The sequence below is a fragment of the Capricornis sumatraensis genome, chromosome 4, assembly GCF_032405125.1.
Source record: "Capricornis sumatraensis isolate serow.1 chromosome 4, serow.2, whole genome shotgun sequence".
In the NCBI taxonomy this organism is placed as follows: domain Eukaryota; kingdom Metazoa; phylum Chordata; class Mammalia; order Artiodactyla; family Bovidae; genus Capricornis; species Capricornis sumatraensis.
In genome coordinates, this window is record NC_091072.1 from 22,033,563 (window position 1) to 22,051,046 (window position 17,484).

Sequence of the window (17,484 nt, forward strand, 5' to 3'; positions counted from 1 at the left end):
ACTCAGCTTTCTTTATAGTCCAACTCTCACATCCATACATGACTACTGGGAAAACCATAGCTTTGACTAGACGGACCTTTGTTGGCAAAGTAATATCTCTGCTTTTTAATATGCAGTCTAGGTTGATCATAACTTTTCTTCCAAGGCAAGTGTCTTTAAATTTCCTGGCTGCAGTCACCATCTGTAGTGATTTTGGAGCCCAAGAAAATAAAGTCTCTGTTTCCGTTGTTTCTCTATTTGCCGTGAAGTGATGGGGCCAGATGCTATGATTTTAGTTTTCTGAATGTTGAGTTTTAAGCCAACTTGCTCACTTTCCTCTTTCACTTTCAAGAGGCTCTGTAGTTTTTCTTCACTTTCTGCCATAAGGGTGGTGTTATCTGCATATCTGAAGTTAACGATATTTCTTCTGGCAATCTTGATTCCGGCTTGTGCTTCCTCCAGCCCAGCATTTCTTGTGATGTACTCTGCATATAAGTTAAATAAGCAGGGTGACAATATACAGCCTTGACGTACTCCTTTCCCAGTTTGGAACCAGTCTGTTGTCCCATGTCCAGTTCTAACTGTTGCTTCCTGACCTGCATACAGATTTCTCAAGAGGCAGGTCAGGTGGTCTGGTATTCCCATCTCTTTCAGAATTTTCCACAGTTTATTGTGATCCACACAATCAAAAGCTTTGGTGTAGTCAATAAAGCAGAAATAGATATTTTTCTGGAACTCTCTTGCTTTTTGACGATCCAGCAGATGTTGGCAATTTGATCTCTGATTCCTCTGCCTTTTCGAAAACTGGCTTGAACATCTGGAATTTTACTGTTCACAAAACCTGTTAACCAGAAACAAATAGACTGCCAGACATTTCTCCAGCAAAGATGGGTTCATTCAGGATTTGCAGAGAATTATAATTTGAGTTCCTCAACCCTGCAAATTCCCACAAGGCAAAGGGAGGAGAATGTTTTTATAGAGAAGAAAAGGAAGTTGGGGGGTCGGGGGAGCTACTGTGAACAGAGTACATGGCTTTTCATTGGCTGAATCGTTGCCAAGAATGGAAAGGAAAGGAAAGGAACCTTTCTTTTCCTTATTGGGCTCTGCTGTTGTCACAGCATGTGCGAGCTCCCCCTTCTGGTCTCTTTCAAGATTTATGTTTGTTAATTTTTCACAAATGCTTTATAAAATTGAAGGCAGCTTTGGACTTCCCTGGTGGCTCAGATGGTAAAGCGTCTGCCTACAATGCAGGAGACCTGGGTTCAGTCTCTGGTTGGGAAGATTTCCTGGAGAAGGAAATGGCAACCCACTCTAGTATTCTTGCCTGGAAAATCCCATGGGTAGAGGAGCCTGGTAGGCTATAGTCCATGGGGTCGCAGAGTCGGACACGACTGAGCGACTTCACTTCACTTCACTTTCCTTTCTTTAAGTTGAATAATCTTCATAGATTTATCCATGTTAGTAGGTACGCCTTTAAGATGTTTAAATTGTTAAATCTTCCAATTCTTCACTGGCCTCTTCAATATTAGCTGTCAGCGATAAATATTTATCATTTGCCTGTTTAAAAAACTTATTAAAAATAAATCCAGCTTTTTTAGTGGATATTTTCTTGTAATAACAATGCATATCAAATATAAAATGTGATATTTTTACATTTATCAATTCGTCTTTTCCCAAAGTAAAGTGAAAGTGAAAGTGTTAACACTTCGCAACCCCATGGATAGGAGAAGGCAATGGCACCCCACTCCAGTACTGTTGCCTGGAAAATCCCATGGATGGAGGGGCCTGGTAAGCTGCAGTCCATGGAGTCGCTAAGAGTAGGACACGACTGAGTGACTTCCCTTTCACTTTTCACTTTCATGCATTGGAGAAGGAAATGGCAACCACTCCAGTGTTCTTGCCTAGAGAATCCCAGGGATGGGGCAGCCTGGTGGGCTGCCGTCTATGGGGTCGCACAGAGTCGGACACGACTGAAGTGACTTAGCAGCAGCAGCAGCAACCCCATGGATTATAGCCCTCCAGGCTCCAGGCTCCTGTGTTCACGGAATTTTCTAGGCAAGTATACTGGAGTGGGTGGGTAGCATTCCCTTCTGCAGGAGATCTTCCTGACCCAGGGATCAAATCTGGGTCTCCTGCATTGTAGGCAGGTTCTTTACTAATTGAGCTATCAGGGAAGATCCAAAGTAATATCTTTTCTAAACTATTAAATCACCATAAAAATTGAAAAGGTGGCACTTCACTTTTTTCTTTCAGTATACTGGGATAGATCTACAAAGTAATACATATTTAAATTTAGTTTCATTTTAAGTGTACTTTTAAACTTTTGTGTTCTCCCTTTAAAGATTTTTTTTTCAATAGTTATTAATTTTTCTAAAAATATATGTTCAGAAGAATCTCAAATAATGTATCTGGAGCTAGACCTTTCTAGGCTACAATTTGTTTATCTGAAAAACCAGGAAACCATATTAGATAAGCCCTCAGATTTCTTCTAGCTTTAGGTTAGAAAGTGTCAAAAGAGAACGAAACTCATTTTATTTTTTCTGATATACTAAATTTAGGTTATTCTTCCTTGTCTTTCTAGAGTATACCACATTTACTTCTTTGTCTTTTTCATTTTCTTTTGTGGTCTTCCTCACCAATGTTTTCTAATGTAGAGGCATTCCCATTTATATATCAGCTTCTCCTCTAGGTTCATTGTAACCTTGCTATCTAGTTAAGAGGAAGATGGCTTTGGATATGGCCCCAGGGCAATGGTGAGAGAAAAATCAGAGGGTCTCACTTGAAAGAATTGGGATGTTACATTTTATTTCTGGGAGGCAGTGATTTTGCCAGAGGGAAAGAGTCATTCTACTTTAGCAGGTTTTATTTTATTTTATTATTTTACCATTTTTACTTTTGCATCTTTACCCTTGGACTCAGGTGCTTGAACCTACAAGTCTGCTAAATCCTTCCATGACTTTTTATCACATTATATACAACAGTCTTTCAAATGTAAGGTCAGAGTGTAAGTCTCTTTTGATATCATGGTTGTAAACTGAGAAGTGGTGCTTATTTCAGATAAGACCTCTTTTACCATCCATGAAAGTGTTATTCATGCATAATACCTGAATTTTACAGATCAGTAAAAAAAAAAATAAGAATAAAACTTAAAAGATGGAGTAATAATATTTGTAACTACTGAAATCACAAATGCATGGCTGGATGATACAGCAACAGGTCATTTATTTCACTCCCTTCATCGTCAGAGAAATCTGCTGTTAAATTAGCCAGATAAATGGGTCTAAAATCTTTTTATGCTGCATCAAGGCCTAATGCTTCTTTTTCAACATCGTTAAGTCATCAATTTAGGCTTTTAATTATGTTTCAGTCATTGGACCTCACATATTGTTCAGTTGCTAAGTCATGTCTGACTTGTTGCGACCCCATTGACTGCAGCAAGCCAGGCTCCTTTGTCCTCCACTATCTATTGGAGTTTGCTCACATTCATGTCTACAATCTGCAGTGATTTTGGAGCCCAGAAAAAGAAAATCTGTCACTGTTTCCATTGTTTCCCCTTCTATTTGCCATGAAGTGATAGAACTGGATACCATGATCTTAGTTATTTGAAAGCTTGAGTTTTTAAGCCAGCTTTTTCTCTTCCTCTTTCACCTTCATCAAGTGGCTCTTTAGTTTCTCCCTGCTTTCTGCCATTACATTGGTATAATCTGCATATCTGAGGTTGATGATATTTCTCTTGGCAATCTTGATTCTAGCTGTGATTCATCCAGCCTGGCATTTCATATGATGTTCTCTACATAGAAGTTAAATAAGCAGGGTGATGATATACAGCCTTGACGTGCTCCTTTCCCAGTTTGGAACCTGTCTGCTGTTCCATGTCCCGTTCTAACTGCTGCCTCTTGACCTGCATACAGTTTTTTCAGGAGACAGGAAGGTGGTCTGGTATTCCCATATCTTTAAGAATTTTCCAGTTTGTTGTGATCCTCACAAAGGCTTTAGCATAGTCAATGAAGCAGAGGTAGATATTTTTCTGAAATTCCCTTGCTTTCTCCATGATCCAATGATTGTTGGCAATTTGATCTCTGGTGCCTCTGCCTTTTCTAAATCCAGCTTGTACATCTGGAAGTTCTTAGTTCACATACTGCTGAAGTCTAGCTTGAAGGATTTTGAATATAACCTTGTTTGTGTGTGTGTGTGTGTGTGTGTGTGTGTGTGTGTGAAGCTGCTTTAGTCATGTCTGACTCTTTGTGACACAGTGGGCTGTAGCCTGCTAGGCACCTCTGTCCATAAGATTTTCCAGGCAAGAATCCTGAATTGGATTGCCATGCCCTTTTCCAGGGGATCTTCCCAAGTCAGGGATCGAACCTGAGTTTCTTATGTCTCTTGCATTGGCAGTAGGGTTCTTCACTACTAGGGCCACCTGGAAAGCCTCGTTAGTATGTGAAATGAGTGCAATTGCATGGCAGATTGAACATTCTTTGGCACTGCCCTTCTTTGAGATGGGAATGAAAACGGACCTTTTCTAGTCCTATGTCCACTGCTGAGTTTTCTAAATTTGCTGACATATTGAGTGCAGCACTTTAACAGTATCATCCTTTATAATTTTAAATAGCTCTTCTGGAATATACTTTCCACATATAGGACTTTAAAAAAAAGACTAGAAAATAGTAATTGAGCAGAACTCCTTAACATGTTCAAATTGTAATTTCCTTAATGCTTTGAGGGCAATCAAAGGAGACAGTTGCACATTTTCTTTTGAATCTTCATCTCTCAAGTTAGTCCTACTTAATTAAGATCTAGTTATGAATTCCCAGCTCCTAAGTCACTCAAAGTTCAAGGTTTATACAAAAAATGATTTCATCCCTGAATTTTGGAGAAATATGAAAGTGGTAAAGTGATTATTTTCTCTTCTCTTAAAGGACTACAAAATAACTTGTATAAAGCAGTATAATTGTATATAATTGTACTGCTTGGTCAAGAACATATAGAAATGTTATTTGCCAACATCACAAAGGAGGTAGGTGGGAACAAAGCTGTATTGGGCTAAGGAAATGATACCAGGTGGTCATCCAAAGCTACAGGGACAAGTGTAGAGAACCAGAAAAAGTACATGAGAAGATATAAATATGTATACGATGAGTGTTATAAATGTATACCTGCTCTCATTTCTTTTCTCAGCTCCTTTAAAAAAATACAATTAAGTAATAATTGCAACAATTTATTGTTGGATTGGTATGATATATAGATGCAGTGCAAATAAGAATAATACCACAAAAACTCAAGCTCTTCAGAATTAATGTTTCTATATCTCAATGGAATTATTCCAATATAAATCTAGAGTATATTCTAATGAAATATATACAAAAATCCCCAGAGCAACAATTAAGAAAATCCTTTTTTTAAAAAAGTAAAAATATATTAAAGAAATTACAATGTTACATTTAAAAATTTACTTAGTGCAAAAATACTTAATGTAAAGGAGGAACAGAGGAATAAAAAAGATATTAGGCAGAAAAAAGTTTTGTGCCAGATATAATCTAACTCTATCAATAAAAAATTAAATGTAGATGAAGGAAGCAATCCAATCAATCATTTTATATATCTATATCTATCTATCCATCTATAGATGTACTTAGTTAGATATCAAACTGTACCAAACCAATACAATGACCTATACAGGATAATAAGGGGCTTCCCTGGTAGTGCTAGTGGTAAAGAACCCACCTGCCAATGCAGGTGACTAAGAGACATGGGTTTGATTCCTGGGTTGGGAAGATCCCCTGGAGAAGGGCATGGCAACCCACTCCAGTCTTCTTGTCTGGAGAACCCCAAGGACAGAGGAGCATGGTGGGCTACAGTCCATAGGGTCACAAAGAGTTGGACACCTGAAGCAACTTAGCATGCATGCACAGGATAATCAGTTCAGTTCAGTCACTCAGTCGTGTCCGACCCTTTGCAACCCCATGGACTGCAGCACATCAGGCTTCCCTGTCCGTCACTAACTACCGGAGCTTACTCAAACTCATGTCCATCGAATCAGTGATGCCATCCAACCATCTCATCTGCTGTTGTCCCCTTCTCCTCCTGCCTTCAATGTTTCCCAGCATCAGGGTCTTTTCTAGTGAGTCAGTTCTTTGCATCAGGTGGCCAAAGGATTGGAGTTTCAGCTTCAGCATCAGTCCTTCCAATGAATATTCAGGACTGATTCCCCCATCAAACAGTGTCCTAGTATCTCAGAAAAAGAGCTTGCAGTCATTCTTTTACCTTTTTAATGTTTTTCTTAATGCTCTTATACCTACTGTTATTTATTGATTAGCAGCTTCATCTAAGAAATGAAACGGCCAGAAGCAAATGTTTCTTGATATTAATCCAACACCTGACACAGACCCCAAAATGTTTATGTATAGGTGAGAGATGGACACGCAGAGTTTTGAAGTGAATGCTGGTCTTCCTTTATGGCTAAAGGATTACAGTTGGAGTTGTCTGGAAGGACAATGAGTCTGTTTCCAAAGTATAGCCTCAGTCCCTAAACCGTCCTCCTTTGTCCTGCTTTGTACTATCGGAGCTGGACCTTGTCATCATTTAACACTTGGGATAACGTTTAGTATTATGGTAGAAGGCTCTAGAAGGGTCCCACAGGAGAAAAGACATTCTTCTTCCTGAACCCAGTGGTTGTCCCCTTTTGCTCCAGGGATATGGAGCTGAACTGCCCTTCTCTTGGGGGGGGGGGTCACTCAAAAGTGCGCCCCCTGTGGGTGGCTTCTTAGAAAGTTTTATCAGAACTCCGGACGCAGCTTTCTAGTGAAATTAGTTCTCACCTCAGAGGGGGCTTCCCAGCAAGTTTCAGCGACCTGCTCCTCATTGTCTTCAGCTGGTGGCTTCGTAGTTGTGCTCTGAATTCCCTAGTGCAGCTAGTTTCTGGCTGGCCGGGCCTGGTACTCAACACTTCAGGGAAATTCTCTCCCTGCAGTGGGAGGCAGCTGCACCTTCTCCAGCTGATTCTGAGCTTCAATCTGGGAGACTTTCTCCTAAGATGCTCTTCCTTGAAAACTCTGTTTTAGTCCTAGCAGGAGTGGCTGCCACTTACACCTGCTTTTTCTGTATTCTTTAGATTCCCTCTGATGAATGGATAATTCTTCATATTAAAATTTTCCAATTCAAACCACTGGTTTGGTTACTGCCTGCGAGCCGACATTGGCTGATACAGACACCATATAAGCACCGGGAAAAAGCCGGAAGATGGGCACGCCCTCTGTGACCACAACATCCTGAAACAATCCATTCTTAGCCACTTGGTCCTGAGGCTTGAAAGGAGGTGTCTAAGAGCGCTTCCTTTTAAGTTCTCATTAGATTTTATTTCAATAAGGTTGTTGCATCCCTTTCTCCTCCTCCCCACAAAAAAAAAAAAAAAAAAAAAGGTCCATGGTGTTACAGCTATAGAGGAGCCACCTGGCTGCAGCTTGGAAATCCAGGCATTTATCTCTCGGCACCATGGCTGTGGGCGCAAATGTGTAGGACATTCTAGAACTTGGGGATGAGAGAGGCACGGGGCTTCCGGGACCATCAGCAAGAAGTAGATTATCAAGCCAGACAAGAAAAAGCCCAAGAAGTCCTATGAAGCCCTGGCCTTCCAGAAGTCTGCGGACGTGAACCGGGAAGTCTACCCACTGCTCTACTCTGACAAGAAGGATGTAGGCCCACTGCTATTCCAGTAACACGGGCAAGGCCACCGCACCGTGAGGGCCAAGTTCCCCAAGAAGACGTGGCCCTGGTAGTGGATGCCATCCACCAACCAAGCCTGCAAGGATGGAGCCCATTCTTCCACTGGCGACAGGCAGCTGAGGAGGGCAAGGCTGTCCCCTCGCCCACGTTCCATAAGACTGCCGGTGCCGTGCATTCAGAGCAGGAGTACCAGCTCTAGCTTCACCACGACACTCAAACAGAGGCAGAAACTGACCACCTTTTTGACCTCAGCCGCTGCTTTGGTCTCCCTTTTGTCGTTCACCATGCCTGGGATGATCGCCAGCAGTTGACAGAGCCACCTACAGAGGACTTGAAGGAGCGATATTACCACGTCTGAGCCAAGATGGACAACGTCCAGGCCGAGGTCTGGACAACACACAGACCTCGGGGTACCAGTGTTCGAAGCTTGGCACTGGCGACGGCGGAAGGAACAACGGAAGCAGCGCTGTAAGTTGTCAGTAAGCACGCGATGGCGGATGAGTACCCACTATATAAGCTGCTCCAGCTCTAGTCCCGGCAGAAGAAGCACAGTCGGGAGCGCAGGAGGGTTTGATGGCTGCCGACCGGGCTGCCCAGCAACGTCCTCCTGACACAGTCGCCTCACAAAAAAGGGGCCGAGAAGCCGGTTGTTCTGAGACTATGGGCATGACTACTAGCAGATGGAGCTGCTAGAGTCCATGAAACAGACTATCAAGGCCTGGAACTAGTGCTGGGTGTGGAGCTGAGCCTGCAGGAGTTGGTGCGCAGGCTCCGCGAGGCGCGGCCCGAGCTGGTGCAGATGGACCAGCTCGAGCAGGATGGCGCCGCCCGTGAGCACGAGCCCCGGGCGCTGGCCCCGGCTGGGTGCTGCGAGGCTGCCACCCCAGCGTCGGTGCGGGCCCTGGCGGAGCCTGAACCTGGCCTGGGGCCTGATCCTAGCAAGGGCACCGTCGTCTACTATCATCGCACCCATGCGTCCACGAGGAAGCGATGGGAATCATCTCCAGCTCCTCTTCTGTGAAGAAAACCAAGAAACCGTGAGAGGCCGCAAGAGGTGAGGGATGCGGCTGCGTAGAGCTGGTGAGTCGGAAAAAAAATAACCAAAATCCTTTTTACCTAAATGAGGATGAAGGGAGTAACTTTCCACATCAAAGTATGAAATGCTTCTTCATATCTATTTAAATCACCTATGTTTACATAAATATTTGCTTCTTTCAGTATGTAGTTTGTAGCATACTTTGTCAATGCAATCTCGTTTTTAAAGTTTTTTTACCCCCGAAGATAAAGAATATCCTAAAGATTCACAATGAATTTCACATGTTATTGTGTAACAGCGTTTATTACATTTCCTACTGAAGAATTTTATTCCCAGAGGAGAGAGAGCTAAAACTCTAGGGCAGAGTCGAAGGGAATATTTTTAAGTTCGAAGGTAGGGCTATAATACTTAGTACTTTAGTTTCATGTTCTGTTCCATAATAAGAGTCCATTCTGTTTTAATGTGTAAAAATTATGCTTTGAATTACCCTTAAATTGCTTAATATTTTCCTTAAAATTCCTGACGTAATATTTAAACCCTAGGAAAATATACATAATTTGCAGTGATTTTTTTTTTTTTTTGACCAGTGATTTTTAAAATGTGACTTTCTACATCCTAGTTCTTGGCTAAACTCCTCCGGAAGTATAAGTTCCCTCTTAAGATGCATGGTGACTGTATTCTTGGGGAAGAGTCTAAACACAGATTCAAGATGGCTTATTTCAGTTTTGCCAACCCTACCTGCCTACTAGGTCTTCAGTGTATATCACCTGTTTCTTTTTGGGCTCGAAAGAATCCTTAAGCTTTAAAAAGATTTTTTAATTGAAGTATAGTTGAGTTACAAAGTTGTATTGGCTTCAGGTGAAGAGTCCTAAAGCTTTGTGCGGAGAGATGGTATCAGGAAGAGATTCAGGTGCTCTGTATACAATTTGTGACACAGGCATCTCTCCTCCTCCTTGGCTGTGGGCAGCGTGTTAGCTGGTAATAAATTGAAATCTTCTGTAGATGATATCAGACGATAATGGTTGTTCCCTGTGCCAAACTTGCTTGTGTGATGTTCGGGTTGTTAGTTTGTGTGCTCTGCTGTCTGTAGTCCTGTGGGACAGCTTTGTCCTTGATCAAGAACACCTGTCTCTCATGGTTCTTTTCTTGATGTGAACCTGTTCACCATTTACTCTGGACATTCTTGCTGTGATTTGTAATGTTTTGATTTTCCTTTTAATTTCCTTTTGTTTTAACCCCTACCTCACCATCCCTTCTCCTATCAACAAAAGGTGAGGGCAGTTATTTTATACTGTGGAAACCCTTTTCTTGAATCTATTGCCTTTGGTGGAAATCAAAACATTTGAGTTCCCCAAAGTCTTAGGATTGTGGAGAAAACAGCTTGAAATGAAAATATTTCAAAGCCACCTTTGTTTTTCTACCTTGCTGTAGACCTTACTTTAAGAAGTCCTCAGTTTAACATTTGCATGGTTAGAAACGAAGAACATATAAGGAGAGAAAACAACCCGGTTTCATAACTCTGTTATATCCTGCTATAGCTTGGTTTTTCAGATATTCTTTGTATGTTTCCTGTTGGATTGCAAATTTCACGAAGGGACACAGAATGCAAAATAAAGTTTTGTTTTTATTATTTGATACAATTTTACCAAAAACAATCTTACCAATTTCTGGGGGGATATGTGCCCACTTTTAATAGCTTATTGATTCTGAAAGATTATTTTAGAAACAAGGGGATCTAATTCAATGCTGGGAGATCTTAAAGTCAGCTTTTCCTTGGAGATGTAGAGACTGTTTTCCATGGCTGTCAGGACACAGTAGCAGCTATCATCAGGCCATGCTAGAATCATGCAGTTACTTTTTACCTTGTTTTCGTTATGATTTTATTGGGTTGACTGAAAAAATTCGTTCAAGGTTTTCCATAAGATCTTATGGAAAAACCCAAGTGACCTTTTTGGCCAACCCTTACTTAGAAATCTCTCATAGGATAACTTCTATGTAATCAGAAATGTAGGCTCTTAAGCTTTTAAATGTAGCCTTTTTAAATGCTTTAGAACTTTAATTTGTAGTTTGTGAAATAGTGCTTGGAATGCTCATTAATGTTTTATATTTATAACTTCAGAAATCACCAAGTAGAAACTTCAAGATTCAGTTAAAAAAAAAAAAGACCTCAAGCTATTCTCCCTTACTAGAGTTAAAGATTGTAAAGAGATCTCACTTCTATAAGAAGCATTCTACAAACAATACCAAAATTTAGTATTTCCATTTATAGGCTGTCTAATGAGTTTATAATGTTAACATTATACTTTAAAAAATTCATAATGTTTTCTTCCTGGCTTTTGATTTACGTTATTATTTTGCTGTTTCCTGAATCTTCTAATATATTGATTTGATAACTCTTACAGAATTTTCAGCTTTGTGACTATTTCAACAAACCTTAGGGAATAAGTGAAAAGTGATGCCATTATTTAGATGATTTATCCTAAAGTTTGTACCATTCAATACAAAAAGCAAAAAGAAATATACTCAAGAAATAAAGACTTGCCAAAGGGATATCAGGGCTTCCCTGGTGGCTTAGAGGTTAAAGCATCTGCCTGGAATGCGGGAGACCCAGGTTCAATCCCTGGGTCGGGAAGATCCCCTGGAGAAGGAAATGGCAACCCACTCCAGTACTCTTGCCTGGAGAAATCCCATGGAGGGAGGAGCCTGGTAGGCTACAGTCCATGGGGTCGCAAAGAGTTGGACACGACTGAGTGACTTCACACCAAAGGGATATCAACACTAACTCTATTGTCCTATCTCCTAATCACTGTTTGCAGTCTGAAAATGATAAACTCTTATAACTAGATTCAAACTTTTGTTCTAATTTGGATAATTCTGTCATCAGAAAAAATATATAGACAACATTGCTTTAGAGACAGCATTTATCTTTGATAAGGGAATGTGAAAGCGTCATTTGAATGAATCTGAATATTTTACAGTGATGTACAATCTGTTCGCTTTTCTTAAGTACAATGACTTAATCTCTTCACTCAGATTACCTTTATACTCAGTGTTTGAAATACCATGTCTTCCTTAGGTAATTTGAAAAGGAGCACACATCAAGTGTGTAAATAGTTCAGTGACTATCCTTTATTTCAGTATCAAACAACTGTTTTCCACAGTATGTGTGTATGTATATGTGTGTATAAATATATATATGTATGTGTATATGTTTTTAAAATTCTCAGTCTCAAAAAAGACTTTCAAAACAGCTTGAAATATATATATACACACACTATATATATATACATATTATAGGTTTTTGTAAATATTATACACATGTACATACATATTAGGCTTCTCAGGTGGTTCAGTGGTGAAGAATCCACCTGCCGGTGGAGGAGATTTTGAAGGTGTGGGTTTGATCTCTGGGTCAGGGAGATCTTTCGGAGGAGAAAATGGTGACCTGCTCCAGTATTCTTGCCTGGAAAATTCCATAGACAGAAGAGCCTGGCAGGCTAGAGTCCATGGGGGTCACAAAGAATCAGACAGGACTGAGCTATTGAGCTCACACTCACATTCATATTATATGTGCTTATATAGTAGATATAAATACACATAAATGTTTCAGGGTATTTTGAAAGTTTTTGAGACTGAATTTTAAAACCGTATTTTCATGGCAATCTAGAGTAACCATGGAAGTTCTAGGAGAATAAATAAAAGCACCTTGAGAATTTCATACTTATTAAAGTTACTTGCCAACAAAGATCCGTCTAGTCAAAGTTGTGGTTTTTCCAGTAGTCATGTATGGATGTGAGAATTGGACTATGAAGAAAGCTGAGTGCCGAAGAACTGATGCTTTTGAACTGTGGTGTTGGAGAAGACTGTTGAGAGTCCCTTGGACTGCAAGATCAAACCAGTCCATCCTAAAGGAAATCAGTCCTGAATATTCATTGGAAGGACTGATGATGAAGCTGAAACTCCAATCCTTTGGCCACCTGATGCGAAGAACTGACTCATTTGAAAAGATCCTGATGCTGGGAAAGATTGAAGGCAGGAGGAGAAGGGGATGACAGAGGATAAAATGGTTGGATGGTGTCACGGACTCAATGGACTTGAGTTTGAGTAAACTCCAGGAGTTGGTGATGGAGAGAGAGGCCTGGTGTGCTACAATCCATGGGATCGCCAAGAGCTGGACATGACTGAGCAACTGAACTGAAAGTTACTATAGCATTTGAATACAAATTTTTAGTTACATAAAATATGGCTTTATATAGCTATTAAATTTAGGAGTTTCCCCTGGAGAAATGGCAACCCACTCCAGTATTCTTGCCTGGAAAATCTCATGGACACAGGAGCTGGCAGGCTGCAGTCCATGGGATCACAAAACAGTTGGATACGATTTAGCAACTAAGCAACAACAATAAATTTTAAAAACATTACCAAAAAAGGTCCAGAAAGCTGTGTGTGAACATTTGGATTCTGATATTTGAAAATCACTCAAATCAACTCATATTAAGTTGTTCTGGGACTGCTTAGAAAACGAATGTACCATTTAAATATTTGAATTATAGGGAAATGATTCTTCATTGAGCCATAGTAAGCAGATTAAAATGTATCTTTTTTTAAAAAGAATATATTTGGTTAATTTTTTTAAAAGAAAAGAGATGTTGTTAGGTTTAAATGTTCAGTGTATGTCTTGTCTTGACTCTTTATAAAAAGAAAAAGTCTGAAATGGGAAGTAAACACAGCATGTGTTAATTATAGTTCAGTAAAGTTGGGTAAAACCCCCCAGTACTATCCACTGTAAAAGATTTTTCAGAGGACGTTTCTTCACTTCTCTGACCAGTCTGGAGAAGCAGAGATGGAGCAGCCCTGAGTGTCTATCCCCTTTGGAGATGTTTCACACTCTATGGGGGTGGCTGCTGCACACACACACTGTTCTGTTAGGGAAAAAAATGCTGCCTGAAAGAGGCCTGGGCCAGACCAGATCCTTCATGTTTTTTAGACTCTGTTAAAGGAGTAAAGCAAATACAATGATCCCTGGCTGGAACAGCCCTTGACTGAACTGTGACATAGACGAGCTCCCTCTGCTTCCCTTTCGGAAGCGCTCCTTGCCCTTCCAGTCTCTGTGGCCTCATTTAGCCTCATTGACCAGCTCTCACTCCACTCTCTTTCTTTGCCAAACTTTTCATTCTGAAACTTCTCATTGTCCTTAGTCTTGCATGCCTTCCTGGGTAGCTTAGTGTTTTAACTGAGACCAATAAAGGCAGCAGTGGTTAATCAATGGTTTCTTGTGACTATCCATTTTGAAAGTAAAAGCACTTTTAATTGTGCCATTTGAAGTCTAATTTAGTAAGTGGAAGATTACCAACATTTGGCCAGCAAACCACAGGATGCAGCATCTGGGGCAGAACTTTTTCGAACAGTTGTCTCATTTTACCACATGTCTGCTCAGGTCAGTGTGGGATGCACACAGCCTCACACATGCAGATACTTGCAAAGTTTTTGTTTTTGTTTTTTTGAGTAAAGGGGGAAATCATTCACTTATTTTTTAGATGATGCTCACAGATTTCTACAAATCTGTAACTTTATATATTTAGCATGTATTCAGGGTAAGCAAACTTTGATAGAGACCTGTGATGTACCTTTCTTTGTGCTTTGATATTTTTATATTATGCATAAATAAGATAAAATGAGATATATTTGAAGTCTTTACCTTATACTAGGGACTATTGGCTCAGAGTATTGTACTTTGCAAAAGAGGATTTTGTTCTTATGATATTCCTAGTCTTCACATTACAGTTGACCCTTGAATAATGTTGGGGTTAGTGGCACTAACCACTGCTCCCCTTGCACAGTGGAAAATCAGTATATAGCTTTTGACTAGTTCACAGAAATGTAACTGTCAGTAATCTACTGTTGACCAGAAACCTTACTGATAAACATTTGATTAACACATAGTTTGTATGTAATATGTATTATATGGACTTCCCTTGTGACTCAGCTGGTAAAGAATCCGCCTGCAATGCGGAAGACCTGGGTTCAATCCCTGGGTTGGGAAGATCCCCTGGATAAGGGAAAGGCTACCCACTCTAGTATTCTGGCTTGGAGAATTCCATGGACTGTATAGTCTGTGGGGTCACAAAGAGTTGGACACGACAGTGACTTTCACTTTCATGTGTTATGTGGGCTTCCCAGGTGGTGCCAGTGGTAAAGAACTGGCCTGCCAATGCAGGAGGCATAAGAGATGTGGGTTTGATCCCTGGGTTGGTAAGATCCCCTGGAGGGAAGGCATGGCAACCCTTGCCAGTATTCTTGTCTGGAGAAACCCATGGGCAGAGGAGCCTGCTGGGCTACAGTCCATGGGGTCACACAGAGTCAGACATGACTGAAGCGAGTTAGCACACATGTATTATATATTCAATAATATGGCCTTCACTGGTGGCTCAGTGGTAAAGAATTTGCCTGCCAGAGCAGGAGACACAGGTTTGATCACTGGGTCAGAGAGATCCCCTGGAGAAGGAAGTGGGAGTCCACTCCAGTATTCTTACCTGGGAAATCCCATGGACAGAGGAACCTGGCAGAGCTGAGTCCATGGGGTTGTAAAGAGTCAGACATGACTAAATACCAGCAACAACATTCAATTCTATATCTTTTCATAAAGCTAGGGAAAAGAAAATGTTATTAAGAAAATCATAAGAGAAAATACATTTATAGCATGAACTATATTTATTTAACTTTATTTCATCTGTTTAAAGATGAAAGTGAATCATTTGTGTCTTAGTACCTTCATCAGTATTGTCTTATGTGATAGAAAACAATGTGGATGTTATACATATTACTAACACTCAGCATCAAAGGTGAAAAGATAATGTCAAAGAGAGACTCATGTTTACTTACAGGTGTAAAGATGTGTACATTGATAGTTAAAAAGAAGCAGTGTGATTGCTTGATGGTAGCCTAGTTCAGTGGATACAACTGCTTCATGGTAGTCTGAACTATACACTATGAATGAACCTTTATACAGTTTTTACAGCAGGTAGTTTAATAGTCATGTCTCTAAATGTATTAAATTTTTGTTACATTAAAGACAAAACTGGTGCTGATAGGCAGTCTCTCTGTTTACAAAAGAGAGAGGCATACTATATGGTAGTGTAATTCTTCGAAAACAGTTATAAAATGTGGAAATACTAACCCATTTAATGCAAGAGTCTTGAACATCTGGAGATTGTGCTATCTAAGGGGGATCCTGGAACCAGTCCTCGAAGGACACGGAAGGACAGCTACAGAATTCAAAAGTGAAGGTGTAGATGGAGAAGTCATTACTGGATTAAAAGTTAGAGGCAACAACCAAAGGCACAAGAAGAAGTAGAGAACTTTGGGAGGTAGAAAGTGGTGCAGAAGGTGAAGGCATGCCAAAATTTGGAAGCTGAAGTCATTTGAAATGGCTGTAGCATACAGAAAACTAGAAAAGAGAGGGGTGAACCTGGAGGGCAGCAGGAGCCAGGTTAGAAAATATTTAGTGAACTATGGAAAGATTTTAGACGATTAGTAGCATTTAGGGTTTTAAGTAGGAGAATAATGTGACCTTTATGTTTGTTTTTTAAAAAACACTATTCTTGTTGTAGTGAAGCTAATGGATTGAGCTGAAACAATTCTGGATGCAAAGAAGTGAGTTAGAAGGATGTTCATGTAACTTAAATTATGGCTTGTGGCTATAGAACAACAAAAGAAAAGAAGTTTGTGATTTTGAGAAATGTTTAGGAGATAGAATAGACTGATAAAGAAAGAAGGTTGAAGAGTCAAGGATAATACCCAGTTTTCTTGCTTGAGCAACCAAGTGAGTCACTTATTGAAAAATTGCAGAGGGCACTCAGCTTTTCAAAGAAACTTTATGTAAGGTTGACATGAGCATGAAACAATTTAAATAAAGAGGGGCATGGAGAATTTGGGTAGATTTATGGAGTGAGTTTTGGGGTGGTGGCATAATGTGAGAATTCTCAGTACATTGGTAATATTTGAATTGGTGAGAATGAAAAGAATGGGAAGTTAGTGTTTCTATAGTAGCATCTAAGAAGTGCTAAAAAATATGCAATTTAGGGAATTGTAGGAGAAGATATGGAGGAGGGCATGGCAACCCACTCCAGTATTCTTGCCTGCGGAATCCCATGGACCGAGGAGCCTGGCAGGCTACAGTCCTCAGGGTTGCAAGGAGTCGGACATGACTGAAGAGGCTGAGCATGCAGCCGGCACAGAAGACAAACAGCAGTGTGCTGGCAAATAAAGAAACAAACTGATTTGTGGAGTTGTTGCCAATTTGCATGGGGTGAGCATCCCTGCTGTTATTTTTGAGCTACCACTGTTACATCCTTGTGAAGCTGGGGAAAGGTGCACACAGTTGGCTCCCTTGAGTTGATGCCTGCTTGTTTCTTTACATCCCTGAGAAACCTAGAAGGAGAGGCAGAATGGGGGAATCATGAGCAGTGAGGGATTACAATCACTGCATTAAAAAAAAAAATCCTTTCAAGGCTTTGATCATGAAAGGAGGAGAGAGATGGGGAGGATATACTTTGTTTGGGGTTGGAGGAAGAACTGAGGAGATGTAAATGCTAATGAGAAGAAGCCAGCAGGGAGAAGAGGTGATGCATGGTTGAAAAGTGAAGTTTCTAGACCTGGTTAGGTTTATGTGGAGTTGGAGAAAATGGGGTTATAAGCAGAAGATGAAGGTTTTGGATGCGAAGAGGGTAAGCTCTTCTCTCAAGCAGAGA

At 40.5% G+C, this 17,484-nt stretch overlaps 1 pseudogene; it reads left to right on the plus strand.

The window, feature by feature from the left end:
* The first annotated feature begins 7,467 nt into the window (after positions 1–7,467).
* Positions 7,468–8,719, plus strand: LOC138078529 (DNA methyltransferase 1-associated protein 1-like; annotated as a pseudogene).
* Positions 8,720–17,484: the final 8,765 nt, after the last annotated feature.